General features: G+C 47.8%; 10 non-coding genes across 10 annotated transcripts; all 10 read right to left on the reverse strand.

The window, feature by feature from the left end:
• Positions 1 to 274: 274 nt before the first annotated feature.
• LOC142680817 (U2 spliceosomal RNA) lies at positions 275 to 465 on the reverse strand. The gene has a single exon (XR_012853236.1). It is a non-coding gene; the product is annotated as a U2 spliceosomal RNA (small nuclear RNA).
• Positions 466 to 1,590: 1,125 nt separating this feature from the next.
• On the reverse strand, positions 1,591 to 1,781 carry LOC142680399 (U2 spliceosomal RNA). Its single transcript, XR_012852894.1, has one exon. It is a non-coding gene; the product is annotated as a U2 spliceosomal RNA (small nuclear RNA).
• Positions 1,782 to 2,905: 1,124 nt separating this feature from the next.
• On the reverse strand, positions 2,906 to 3,096 carry LOC142680636 (U2 spliceosomal RNA). The gene has a single exon (XR_012853088.1). It is a non-coding gene; the product is annotated as a U2 spliceosomal RNA (small nuclear RNA).
• A 1,279-nt stretch (positions 3,097 to 4,375) lies between these two features.
• LOC142680895 (U2 spliceosomal RNA) lies at positions 4,376 to 4,566 on the reverse strand. The gene has a single exon (XR_012853298.1). It is a non-coding gene; the product is annotated as a U2 spliceosomal RNA (small nuclear RNA).
• A 1,273-nt stretch (positions 4,567 to 5,839) lies between these two features.
• On the reverse strand, positions 5,840 to 6,030 carry LOC142680400 (U2 spliceosomal RNA). Its single transcript, XR_012852895.1, has one exon. It is a non-coding gene; the product is annotated as a U2 spliceosomal RNA (small nuclear RNA).
• A 1,128-nt stretch (positions 6,031 to 7,158) lies between these two features.
• On the reverse strand, positions 7,159 to 7,349 carry LOC142680637 (U2 spliceosomal RNA). The gene has a single exon (XR_012853089.1). It is a non-coding gene; the product is annotated as a U2 spliceosomal RNA (small nuclear RNA).
• A 1,279-nt stretch (positions 7,350 to 8,628) lies between these two features.
• On the reverse strand, positions 8,629 to 8,819 carry LOC142680862 (U2 spliceosomal RNA). Its single transcript, XR_012853273.1, has one exon. It is a non-coding gene; the product is annotated as a U2 spliceosomal RNA (small nuclear RNA).
• A 1,275-nt stretch (positions 8,820 to 10,094) lies between these two features.
• Positions 10,095 to 10,285, reverse strand: LOC142680873 (U2 spliceosomal RNA). Its single transcript, XR_012853281.1, has one exon. It is a non-coding gene; the product is annotated as a U2 spliceosomal RNA (small nuclear RNA).
• Positions 10,286 to 11,410: 1,125 nt separating this feature from the next.
• Positions 11,411 to 11,601, reverse strand: LOC142680806 (U2 spliceosomal RNA). The gene has a single exon (XR_012853227.1). It is a non-coding gene; the product is annotated as a U2 spliceosomal RNA (small nuclear RNA).
• A 1,122-nt stretch (positions 11,602 to 12,723) lies between these two features.
• LOC142680638 (U2 spliceosomal RNA) lies at positions 12,724 to 12,914 on the reverse strand. Its single transcript, XR_012853090.1, has one exon. It is a non-coding gene; the product is annotated as a U2 spliceosomal RNA (small nuclear RNA).
• Positions 12,915 to 13,720: the final 806 nt, after the last annotated feature.

Below are 13,720 nucleotides of genomic sequence, written 5' to 3' on the forward strand. Positions count from 1 at the left end.
GAGGGAGGGCGGAGAGAAGACAAGGAAGGTGAATGAGCTGTTCCAATGTGAAATGCCGGAAACACAGAAACACAGACGACACAAAACAAGAGGTGGCAATGTATTAATTAATTGCATTTAATAAATTAGCTCATTATCACACATGACTGTACAAATGCATTGTCCAACAGGTGTTGAAATAATGGGATTAAAAGGGGAGATCCCATCCGAAAGACAAAAACAATGGCAAACACAAAAAGCACTTTTGGAATCTGATTTTAGTAAACACATAAGGAAAGGGTGCACCGGTCCTGGAAATACTGCAATACCAGGTCAATGCGTGGAGTGGCAAGAGCAAGCTCTATTTCCATCTCCCTGTTCTAAAAATCCATTTAATATATGGTCCCCAGATAGGGGACGTATCAGATATTAAACTGATAAGAACAGATACTACACTTGATCTTAGCCAAAAGGCCGAGAAGCGATAACCCGAACGTGCCGCGCGTTTTGCTTATTTTGCTTGCACCACAATGCAGTGCTGAAAGAGGAGGAATCGACATAAAAACGCCTTCCTGGCAATGCCCAAATGCCCTCCTGCCGTACAAACACTGGCAGCAGCAGCAGCAGCAGCAGTAAGTGCATGCCCACTGCCACCCCTTCTCCTTTCACACCTTGTATCAGCTTTAATCCAGTCCAGTGCTGCCTGCTGAGCAGCACTGACCAACACTGCCTGGGCCCAGGCTTTTATCTCTGAGGCCCCATTATGATGTCAGAAAGCTGGCTCTGGCTCCTGAGGTCTCCACTATGACACGTGCAAAGTTCCGTCTGAACTTTATATAAGACGGTGCGGCTCAGTCAGTCACTCAGTGTTGCCTGAGAGGGCAACACTGCAACAGCCGGCCCCCAGGCTGTCTTTTTTTTGCACAGCTAGTTGCCTCCAGGAGGCCACAAGAGGGAGACAAGGGATTGCAAAATGGAAAATAGGCATCCACCAACTTTACAGACAACTTGTTCTCCTTGCTCCTACAACCTCCATCCTTGCACAGTTTGTTATTCTTCCAGGTAACATAGTAACAAATCCAAATTGCTGCTCTCTTTGTAGGCAAGCAAGGGTTTGTTGCAACTGCAATTATTACTTCTTCTTGAAATGTAGGGACCACAGTACATTCCATCACATCCATCTAGTGTACACAGGTAGGTCCATTGTGACGGGCGGGCGGGCGGGCGGGCTGGCTGCTTTAATGGCTGTTTGCTGTTCCCCTACTCCACTCCACTATTTGACTATGGTGCTGCATCAATCAGTGGCTGGCTCAGGTGCAGCTCTTTAACCTACCTAGGAGGGAGGGCGGAGAGAAGACAAGGAAGGTGAATGAGCTGTTCCAATGTGAAATGCCGGAAACACAGAAACACAGACGACACAAAACAAGAGGTGGCAATGTATTAATTAATTGCATTTAATAAATTAGCTCATTATCACACATGACTGTACAAATGCATTGTCCAACAGGTGTTGAAATAATGGGATTAAAAGGGGAGATCTCATCCGAAAGACAAAAACAATGGCAAACACAAAAAGCACTTTTGGAATCTGATTTTAGTAAACACATAAGGAAAGGGTGCACCGGTCCTGGAAATACTGCAATACCAGGTCAATGCGTGGAGTGGACAGAGCAAGCTCTATTTCCATCTCCCTGTTCTAAAAATTCATTTAATATATGGTCCCCAGATAGGGGACGTATCAGATATTAAACTGATAAGAACAGATACTACACTTGATCTTAGCCAAAAGGCCGAGAAGCGATAACCCGAACGTGCCGCGCGTTTTGCTTATTTTGCTTGCACCACAATGCAGTGCTGAAAGAGGAGGAATCGACATAAAAACGCCTTCCTGGCAACGCCCAAATGCCCTCCTGCCGTACAAACACTGGCAGCAGCAGCAGCAGCAGCAGTAGTAAGTGCATGCCCACTGCCACCCCTTCTCCTTTCACACCTTGTATCAGCTTTAATCCAGTCCAGTGCTGCCTGCTGAGCAGCACTGACCAACACTGCCTGGGCCCAGGCTTTTATCTCTGAGGCCCCATTATGATGTCAGAAAGCTGGCTCTGGCTCCTGAGGTCTCCACTATGACACGTGCAAAGTTCCGTCTGAACTTTATATAAGACGGTGCGGCTCAGTCAGTCACTCAGTGTTGCCTGAGAGGGCAACACTGCAACAGCCGGCCCCCAGGCTGTCTTTTTTTTGCACAGCTAGTTGCCTCCAGGAGGCCACAAGAGGGAGACAAGGGACTGCAAAATGGAAAATAGGCATCCACCAACTTTACAGACAACTTGTTCTCCTTGCTCCTACAACCTCCATCCTTGCACAGTTTGTTATTCTTCCAGGTAACATAGTAACAAATCCAAATTGCTGCTCTCTTTGTAGGCAAGCAAGGGTTTGTTGCAACTGCAATTCTTACTTCTTCTTGAAATGTAGGGACCACAGTACATTCCATCACATCCATCTAGTGTACACAGGTAGGTCCATTGTGACGGGCGGGCGGGCGGGCTGGCTGCTTTAATGGCTGTTTGCTGTTCCCCTACTCCACTCCACTATTTGACTATGGTGCTGCATCAATCAGTGGCTGGCTCAGGTGCAGCTCTTTAACCTACCTAGGAGGGAGGGCGGAGAGAAGACAAGGAAGGTGAATGAGCTGTTCCAATGTGAAATGCCGGAAACACAGAAACACAGACGACACAAAACAAGAGGTGGCAATGTATTAATTAATTGCATTTAATAAATTAGCTCATTATCACACATGACTGTACAAATGCATTGTCCAACAGGTGTTGAAATAATGGGATTAAAAGGGGAGATCCCATCCGAAAGACAAAAACAATGGCAAACACAAAAAGCACTTTTGAAATCTGATTTTAGTAAACACATAAGGAAAGGGTGCACCGGTCCTGGAAATACTGCAATACCAGGTCAATGCGTGGAGTGGACAGAGCAAGCTCTATTTCCATCTCCCTGTTCTAAAAATCCATTTAATATATGGTCCCCAGATAGGGGACGTATCAGATATTAAACTGATAAGAACAGATACTACACTTGATCTTAGCCAAAAGGCCGAGAAGCGATAAACCGAACGGGCCGCACGTTGACCGAGCCTGCCCAATACTGCTGTTCACCCCTTGCAGCGATTCAGCCTACTCCTAGGCAATTCCATGGGGCCCTGCAGGCTCACACACACTCACAGCTACTAAGCGGGAGGTGAATAAAGGCCGGAGAGGAAGCAAGACAGGATTTGCTTCTTTTGCTTGCACCACAATGCAGTGCTGAAAGAGGAGGAATCGACATAAAAATGCCTTCCTGGCAACGCCCAAATGCCCTCCTGCCGTGCAAACACTGGCAGCAGCAGCAGCAGCAGCAGCAGCAGCAGTAAGTGCATGCCCACTGCCACCCCTTCTCCTTTCACACCTTGTATCAGCTTTAATCCAGTCCAGTGCTGCCTGCTGAGCAGCACTGACCAACACTGCCTGGGCCCAGGCTTTTATCTCTGAGGCCCCATTATGATGTCAGAAAGCTGGCTCTGGCTCCTGAGGTCTCCACTATGACACGTGCAAAGTTCCGTCTGAACTTTATATAAGACGGTGCGGCTCAGTCAGTCACTCAGTGTTGCCTGAGAGGGCAACACTGCAACAGCCGGCCCCCAGGCTGTCTTTTTTTTGCACAGCTAGTTGCCTCCAGGAGGCCACAAGAGGGAGACAAGGGATTGCAAAATGGAAAATAGGCATCCACCAACTTTACAGACAACTTGTTCTCCTTGCTCCTACAACCTCCATCCTTGCACAGTTTGTTATTCTTCCAGGTAACATAGTAACAAATCCAAATTGCTGCTCTCTTTGTAGGCAAGCAAGGGTTTGTTGCAACTGCAATTATTACTTCTTCTTGAAATGTAGGGACCACAGTACATTCCATCACATCCATCTAGTGTACACAGGTAGGTCCATTGTGACGGGCGGGCGGGCGGGCGGGCTGGCTGCTTTAATGGCTGTTTGCTGTTCCCCTACTCCACTCCACTATTTGACTATGGTGCTGCATCAATCAGTGGCTGGCTCAGGAGCAGCTCTTTAACCTACCTAGGAGGGAGGGCGGAGAGAAGACAAGGAAGGTGAATGAGCTGTTCCAATGTGAAATGCCGGAAACACAGAAACACAGACGACACAAAACAAGAGGTGGCAATGTATTAATTAATTGCATTTAATAAATTAGCTCATTATCACACATGACTGTACAAATGCATTGTCCAACAGGTGTTGAAATAATGGGATTAAAAGGGGAGATCCCATCCGAAAGACAAAAACAATGGCAAACACAAAAAGCACTTTTGGAATCTGATTTTAGTAAACACATAAGGAAAGGGTGCACCGGTCCTGGAAATACTGCAATACCAGGTCAATGCGTGGAGTGGACAGAGCAAGCTCTATTTCCATCCCCCTGTTCTAAAAATCCATTTAATATATGGTCCCCAGATAGGGGACGTATCAGATATTAAACCGATAAGAACAGATACTACACTTGATCTTAGCCAAAAGGCCGAGAAGCGATAACCCGAACGGGCCGGGCGTTGACCGAGCCTGCCCAATACTGCTGTTCACCCCTTGCAGCGATTCAGCCTACTCCTAGGCAATTCCATGGGGCCCTGCAGGCTCACACACACTCACAGCTACGCGAGAGGTGAATAAAGGCCGGAGAGGAAGCAAGACAGGATTTGCTTCTTTTGCTTGCACCACAATGCAGTGCTGAAAGAGGAGGAATCGACATAAAAACGCCTTCCTGGCAACGCCCAAATGCCCTCCTGCCGTGCAAACACTGGCAGCAGCAGCAGCAGCAGCAGCAGCAGTAAGTGCATGCCCACTGCCACCCCTTCTCCTTTCACACCTTGTATCAGCTTTAATCCAGTCCAGTGCTGCCTGCTGAGCAGCACTGACCAACACTGCCTGGGCCCAGGCTTTTATCTCTGAGGCCCCATTATGATGTCAGAAAGCTGGCTCTGGCTCCTGAGGTCTCCACTATGACACGTGCAAAGTTCCGTCTGAACTTTATATAAGACGGTGCGGCTCAGTCAGTCACTCAGTGTTGCCTGAGAGGGCAACACTGCAACAGCCGGCCCCCAGGCTGTCTTTTTTTTGCACAGCTAGTTGCCTCCAGGAGGCCACAAGAGGGAGACAAGGGATTGCAAAATGGAAAATAGGCATCCACCAACTTTACAGACAACTTGTTCTCCTTGCTCCTACAACCTCCATCCTTGCACAGTTTGTTATTCTTCCAGGTAACATAGTAACAAATCCAAATTGCTGCTCTCTTTGTAGGCAAGCAAGGGTTTGTTGCAACTGCAATTATTACTTCTTCTTGAAATGTAGGGACCACAGTACATTCCATCACATCCATCTAGTGTACACAGGTAGGTCCATTGTGACGGGCGGGCGGGCGGGCGGGCTGGCTGCTTTAATGGCTGTTTGCTGTTCCCCTACTCCACTCCACTATTTGACTATGGTGCTGCATCAATCAGTGGCTGGCTCAGGTGCAGCTCTTTAACCTACCTAGGAGGGAGGGCGGAGAGAAGACAAGGAAGGTGAATGAGCTGTTCCAATGTGAAATGCCGGAAACACAGAAACACAGACGACACAAAACAAGAGGTGGCAATGTATTAATTAATTGCATTTAATAAATTAGCTCATTATCACACATGACTGTACAAATGCATTGTCCAACAGGTGTTGAAATAATGGGATTAAAAGGGGAGATCTCATCCGAAAGACAAAAACAATGGCAAACACAAAAAGCACTTTTGGAATCTGATTTTAGTAAACACATAAGGAAAGGGTGCACCGGTCCTGGAAATACTGCAATACCAGGTCAATGCGTGGAGTGGACAGAGCAAGCTCTATTTCCATCTCCCTGTTCTAAAAATTCATTTAATATATGGTCCCCAGATAGGGGACGTATCAGATATTAAACTGATAAGAACAGATACTACACTTGATCTTAGCCAAAAGGCCGAGAAGCGATAACCCGAACGTGCCGCGCGTTTTGCTTATTTTGCTTGCACCACAATGCAGTGCTGAAAGAGGAGGAATCGACATAAAAACGCCTTCCTGGCAACGCCCAAATGCCCTCCTGCCGTACAAACACTGGCAGCAGCAGCAGCAGCAGCAGTAGTAAGTGCATGCCCACTGCCACCCCTTCTCCTTTCACACCTTGTATCAGCTTTAATCCAGTCCAGTGCTGCCTGCTGAGCAGCACTGACCAACACTGCCTGGGCCCAGGCTTTTATCTCTGAGGCCCCATTATGATGTCAGAAAGCTGGCTCTGGCTCCTGAGGTCTCCACTATGACACGTGCAAAGTTCCGTCTGAACTTTATATAAGACGGTGCGGCTCAGTCAGTCACTCAGTGTTGCCTGAGAGGGCAACACTGCAACAGCCGGCCCCCAGGCTGTCTTTTTTTTGCACAGCTAGTTGCCTCCAGGAGGCCACAAGAGGGAGACAAGGGACTGCAAAATGGAAAATAGGCATCCACCAACTTTACAGACAACTTGTTCTCCTTGCTCCTACAACCTCCATCCTTGCACAGTTTGTTATTCTTCCAGGTAACATAGTAACAAATCCAAATTGCTGCTCTCTTTGTAGGCAAGCAAGGGTTTGTTGCAACTGCAATTCTTACTTCTTCTTGAAATGTAGGGACCACAGTACATTCCATCACATCCATCTAGTGTACACAGGTAGGTCCATTGTGACGGGCGGGCGGGCGGGCGGGCTGGCTGCTTTAATGGCTGTTTGCTGTTCCCCTACTCCACTCCACTATTTGACTATGGTGCTGCATCAATCAGTGGCTGGCTCAGGTGCAGCTCTTTAACCTACCTAGGAGGGAGGGCGGAGAGAAGACAAGGAAGGTGAATGAGCTGTTCCAATGTGAAATGCCGGAAACACAGAAACACAGACGACACAAAACAAGAGGTGGCAATGTATTAATTAATTGCATTTAATAAATTAGCTCATTATCACACATGACTGTACAAATGCATTGTCCAACAGGTGTTGAAATAATGGGATTAAAAGGGGAGATCCCATCCGAAAGACAAAAACAATGGCAAACACAAAAAGCACTTTTGGAATCTGATTTTAGTAAACACATAAGGAAAGGGTGCACCGGTCCTGGAAATACTGCAATACCAGGTCAATGCGTGGAGTGGACAGAGCAAGCTCTATTTCCATCTCCCTGTTCTAAAAATCCATTTAATATATGGTCCCCAGATAGGGGACGTATCAGATATTAAACTGATAAGAACAGATACTACACTTGATCTTAGCCAAAAGGCCGAGAAGCGATAACCCGAACGGGCCGCGCGTTGACCGAGCCTGCCCAATACTGCTGTTCACCCCTTGCAGCGATTCAGCCTACTCCTAGGCAATTCCATGGGGCCCTGCAGGCTCACACACACTCACAGCTACTAAGCGGGAGGTGAATAAAGGCCGGAGAGGAAGCAAGACAGGATTTGCTTCTTTTGCTTGCACCACAATGCAGTGCTGAAAGAGGAGGAATCGACATAAAAATGCCTTCCTGGCAACGCCCAAATGCCCTCCTGCCGTGCAAACACTGGCAGCAGCAGCAGCAGCAGCAGCAGCAGCAGTAAGTGCATGCCCACTGCCACCCCTTCTCCTTTCACACCTTGTATCAGCTTTAATCCAGTCCAGTGCTGCCTGCTGAGCAGCACTGACCAACACTGCCTGGGCCCAGGCTTTTATCTCTGAGGCCCCATTATGATGTCAGAAAGCTGGCTCTGGCTCCTGAGGTCTCCACTATGACACGTGCAAAGTTCCGTCTGAACTTTATATAAGACGGTGCGGCTCAGTCAGTCACTCAGTGTTGCCTGAGAGGGCAACACTGCAACAGCCGGCCCCCAGGCTGTCTTTTTTTTGCACAGCTAGTTGCCTCCAGGAGGCCACAAGAGGGAGACAAGGGATTGCAAAATGGAAAATAGGCATCCACCAACTTTACAGACAACTTGTTCTCCTTGCTCCTACAACCTCCATCCTTGCACAGTTTGTTATTCTTCCAGGTAACATAGTAACAAATCCAAATTGCTGCTCTCTTTGTAGGCAAGCAAGGGTTTGTTGCAACTGCAATTATTACTTCTTCTTGAAATGTAGGGACCACAGTACATTCCATCACATCCATCTAGTGTACACAGGTAGGTCCATTGTGACGGGCGGGCGGGCGGGCGGGCTGGCTGCTTTAATGGCTGTTTGCTGTTCCCCTACTCCACTCCACTATTTGACTATGGTGCTGCATCAATCAGTGGCTGGCTCAGGTGCAGCTCTTTAACCTACCTAGGAGGGAGGGCGGAGAGAAGACAAGGAAGGTGAATGAGCTGTTCCAATGTGAAATGCCGGAAACACAGAAACACAGACGACACAAAACAAGAGGTGGCAATGTATTAATTAATTGCATTTAATAAATTAGCTCATTATCACACATGACTGTACAAATGCATTGTCCAACAGGTGTTGAAATAATGGGATTAAAAGGGGAGATCTCATCCGAAAGACAAAAACAATGGCAAACACAAAAAGCACTTTTGGAATCTGATTTTAGTAAACACATAAGGAAAGGGTGCACCGGTCCTGGAAATACTGCAATACCAGGTCAATGCGTGGAGTGGACAGAGCAAGCTCTATTTCCATCTCCCTGTTCTAAAAATCCATTTAATATATGGTCCCCAGATAGGGGACGTATCAGATATTAAACTGATAAGAACAAATACTACACTTGATCTTAGCCAAAAGGCCGAGAAGCGATAACCCGAACGGGCCGCGCGTTGACCGAGCCTGCCCAATACTGCTGTTCACCCCTTGCAGCGATTCAGCCTACTCCTAGGCAATTCCATGGGGCCCTGCAGGCTCACACACACTCACAGCTACTAAGCGGGAGGTGAATAAAGGCCGGAGAGGAAGCAAGACAGGATTTGCTTCTTTTGCTTGCACCACAATGCAGTGCTGAAAGAGGAGGAATCGACATAAAAACGCCTTCCTGGCAACGCCCAAATGCCCTCCTGCCGTGCAAACACTGGCAGCAGGAGCAGCAGCAGCAGCAGCAGCAGTAAGTGCATGCCCACTGCCACCCCTTCTCCTTTCACACCTTGTATCAGCTTTAATCCAGTCCAGTGCTGCCTGCTGAGCAGCACTGACCAACACTGCCTGGGCCCAGGCTTTTATCTCTGAGGCCCCATTATGATGTCAGAAAGCTGGCTCTGGCTCCTGAGGTCTCCACTATGACACGTGCAAAGTTCCGTCTGAACTTTATATAAGACGGTGCGGCTCAGTCAGTCACTCAGTGTTGCCTGAGAGGGCAACACTGCAACAGCCGGCCCCCAGGCTGTCTTTTTTTTGCACAGCTAGTTGCCTCCAGGAGGCCACAAGAGGGAGACAAGGGATTGCAAAATGGAAAATAGGCATCCACCAACTTTACAGACAACTTGTTCTCCTTGCTCCTACAACCTCCATCCTTGCACAGTTTGTTATTCTTCCAGGTAACATAGTAACAAATCCAAATTGCTGCTCTCTTTGTAGGCAAGCAAGGGTTTGTTGCAACTGCAATTCTTACTTCTTCTTGAAATGTAGGGACCACAGTACATTCCATCACATCCATCTAGTGTACACAGGTAGGTCCATTGTGACGGGCGGGCGGGCGGGCTGGCTGCTTTAATGGCTGTTTGCTGTTCCCCTACTCCACTCCACTATTTGACTATGGTGCTGCATCAATCAGTGGTTGGCTCAGGTGCAGCTCTTTAACCTACCTAGGAGGGAGGGCGGAGAGAAGACAAGGAAGGTGAATGAGCTGTTCCAATGTGAAATGCCGGAAACACAGAAACACAGACGACACAAAACAAGAGGTGGCAATGTATTAATTAATTGCATTTAATAAATTAGCTCATTATCACACATGACTGTACAAATGCATTGTCCAACAGGTGTTGAAATAATGGGATTAAAAGGGGAGATCCCATCCGAAAGACAAAAACAATGGCAAATACAAAAAGCACTTTTGGAATCTGATTTTAGTAAACACATAAGGAAAGGGTGCACCGGTCCTGGAAATACTGCAATACCAGGTCAAGGCGTGGAGTGGACAGAGCAAGCTCTATTTCCATCTCCCTGTTCTAAAAATCCATTTAATATATGGTCCCCAGATAGGGGACGTATCAGATATTAAACTGATAAGAACAGATACTACACTTGATCTTAGCCAAAAGGCCGAGAAGCGATAACCCGAACGTGCCGCGCGTTTTGCTTCTTTTGCTTGCACCACAATGCAGTGCTGAAAGAGGAGGAATCGACATAAAAACGCCTTCCTGGCAACGCCCAAATGCCCTCCTGCCGTGCAAACACTGGCAGCAGCAGCAGCAGCAGCAGCAGTAAGTGCATGCCCACTGCCACCCCTTCTCCTTTCACACCTTGTATCAGCTTTAATCCAGTCCAGTGCTGCCTGCTGAGCAGCACTGACCAACACTGCCTGGGCCCAGGCTTTTATCTCTGAGGCCCCATTATGATGTCAGAAAGCTGGCTCTGGCTCCTGAGGTCTCCACTATGACACGTGCAAAGTTCCGTCTGAACTTTATATAAGACGGTGCGGCTCAGTCAGTCACTCAGTGTTGCCTGAGAGGGCAACACTGCAACAGCCGGCCCCCAGGCTGTCTTTTTTTTGCACAGCTAGTTGCCTCCAGGAGGCCACAAGAGGGAGACAAGGGACTGCAAAATGGAAAATAGGCATCCACCAACTTTACAGACAACTTGTTCTCCTTGCTCCTACAACCTCCATCCTTGCACAGTTTGTTATTCTTCCAGGTAACATAGTAACAAATCCAAATTGCTGCTCTCTTTGTAGGCAAGCAAGGGTTTGTTGCAACTGCAATTCTTACTTCTTGAAATGTAGGGACCACAGTACATTCCATCACATCCATCTAGTGTACACAGGTAGGTCCATTGTGACGGGCGGGCGGGCGGGCGGGCTGGCTGCTTTAATGGCTGTTTGCTGTTCCCCTACTCCACTCCACTATTTGACTATGGTGCTGCATCAATCAGTGGCTGGCTCAGGTGCAGCTCTTTAACCTACCTAGGAGGGAGGGCGGAGAGAAGACAAGGAAGGTGAATGAGCTGTTCCAATGTGAAATGCCGGAAACACAGAAACACAGACGACACAAAACAAGAGGTGGCAATGTATTAATTAATTGCATTTAATAAATTAGCTCATTATCACACATGACTGTACAAATGCATTGTCCAACAGGTGTTGAAATAATGGGATTAAAAGGGGAGATCCCATCCGAAAGACAAAAACAATGGCAAACACAAAAAGCACTTTTGGAATCTGATTTTAGTAAACACATAAGGAAAGGGTGCACCGGTCCTGGATATACTGCAATACCAGGTCAATGCGTGGAGTGGACAGAGCAAGCTCTATTTCCATCTCCCTGTTCTAAAAATCCATTTAATATATGGTCCCCAGATAGGGGACGTATCAGATATTAAACTGATAAGAACAGATACTACACTTGATCTTAGCCAAAAGGCCGAGAAGCGATAACCCGAACGTGCCGCGCGTTTTGCTTCTTTTGCTTGCACCACAATGCAGTGCTGAAAGAGGAGGAATCGACATAAAAACGCCTTCCTGGCAACGCCCAAATGCCCTCCTGCCGTGCAAACACTGGCAGCAGCAGCAGCAGCAGCAGCAGTAAGTGCATGCCCACTGCCACCCCTTCTCCTTTCACACCTTGTATCAGCTTTAATCCAGTCCAGTGCTGCCTGCTGAGCAGCACTGACCAACACTGCCTGGGCCCAGGCTTTTATCTCTGAGGCCCCATTATGATGTCAGAAAGCTGGCTCTGGCTCCTGAGGTCTCCACTATGACACGTGCAAAGTTCCGTCTGAACTTTATATAAGACGGTGCGGCTCAGTCAGTCACTCAGTGTTGCCTGAGAGGGCAACACTGCAACAGCCGGCCCCCAGGCTGTCTTTTTTTTGCACAGCTAGTTGCCTCCAGGAGGCCACAAGAGGGAGACAAGGGACTGCAAAATGGAAAATAGGCATCCACCAACTTTACAGACAACTTGTTCTCCTTGCTCCTACAACCTCCATCCTTGCACAGTTTGTTATTCTTCCAGGTAACAGTAACAAATCCAAATTGCTGCTCTCTTTGTAGGCAAGCAAGGGTTTGTTGCAACTGCAATTCTTACTTCTTCTTGAAATGTAGGGACCACAGTACATTCCATCACATCCATCTAGTGTACACAGGTAGGTCCATTGTGACGGGCGGGCGGGCGGGCTGGCTGCTTTAATGGCTGTTTGCTGTTCCCCTACTCCACTCCACTATTTGACTATGGTGCTGCATCAATCAGTGGCTGGCTCAGGTGCAGCTCTTTAACCTACCTAGGAGGGAGGGCGGAGAGAAGACAAGGAAGGTGAATGAGCTGTTCCAATGTGAAATGCCGGAAACACAGAAACACAGACGACACAAAACAAGAGGTGGCAATGTATTAATTAATTGCATTTAATAAATTAGCTCATTATCACACATGACTGTACAAATGCATTGTCCAACAGGTGTTGAAATAATGGGATTAAAAGGGGAGATCCCATCCGAAAGACAAAAACAATGGCAAACACAAAAAGCACTTTTGGAATCTGATTTTAGTAAACACATAAGGAAAGGGTGCACCGGTCCTGGAAATACTGCAATACCAGGTCAATGCGTGGAGTGGACAGAGCAAGCTCTATTTCCATCTCCCTGTTCTAAAAATCCATTTAATATATGGTCCCCAGATAGGGGACGTATCAGATATTAAACTGATAAGAACAGATACTACACTTGATCTTAGCCAAAAGGCCGAGAAGCGATAACCCGAACGGGCCGCGCGTTGACCGAGCCTGCCCAATACTGCTGTTCACCCCTTGCAGCGATTCAGCCTACTCCTAGGCAATTCCATGGGGCCCTGCAGGCTCACACACACTCACAGCTACTAAGCGGGAGGTGAATAAAGGCCGGAGAGGAAGCAAGACAGGATTTGCTTCTTTTGCTTGCACCACAATGCAGTGCTGAAAGAGGAGGAATCGACATAAAAATGCCTTCCTGGCAACGCCCAAATGCCCTCCTGCCGTGCAAACACTGGCAGCAGCAGCAGCAGCAGCAGCAGCAGCAGTAAGTGCATGCCCACTGCCACCCCTTCTCCTTTCACACCTTGTATCAGCTTTAATCCAGTCCAGTGCTGCCTGCTGAGCAGCACTGACCAACACTGCCTGGGCCCAGGCTTTTATCTCTGAGGCCCCATTATGATGTCAGAAAGCTGGCTCTGGCTCCTGAGGTCTCCACTATGACACGTGCAAAGTTCCGTCTGAACTTTATATAAGACGGTGCGGCTCAGTCAGTCACTCAGTGTTGCCTGAGAGGGCAACACTGCAACAGCCGGCCCCCAGGCTGTCTTTTTTTTGCACAGCTAGTTGCCTCCAGGAGGCCACAAGAGGGAGACAAGGGATTGCAAAATGGAAAATAGGCATCCACCAACTTTACAGACAACTTGTTCTCCTTGCTCCTACAACCTCCATCCTTGCACAGTTTGTTATTCTTCCAGGTAACATAGTAACAAATCCAAATTGCTGCTCTCTTTGTAGGCAAGCAAGGGTTTGTTGCAACTGCAATTATTACTT

The sequence above is a fragment of the Rhinoderma darwinii genome (genome assembly GCF_050947455.1).
Source record: "Rhinoderma darwinii isolate aRhiDar2 chromosome 2 unlocalized genomic scaffold, aRhiDar2.hap1 SUPER_2_unloc_56, whole genome shotgun sequence".
NCBI classification, from domain to species: domain Eukaryota; kingdom Metazoa; phylum Chordata; class Amphibia; order Anura; family Rhinodermatidae; genus Rhinoderma; species Rhinoderma darwinii.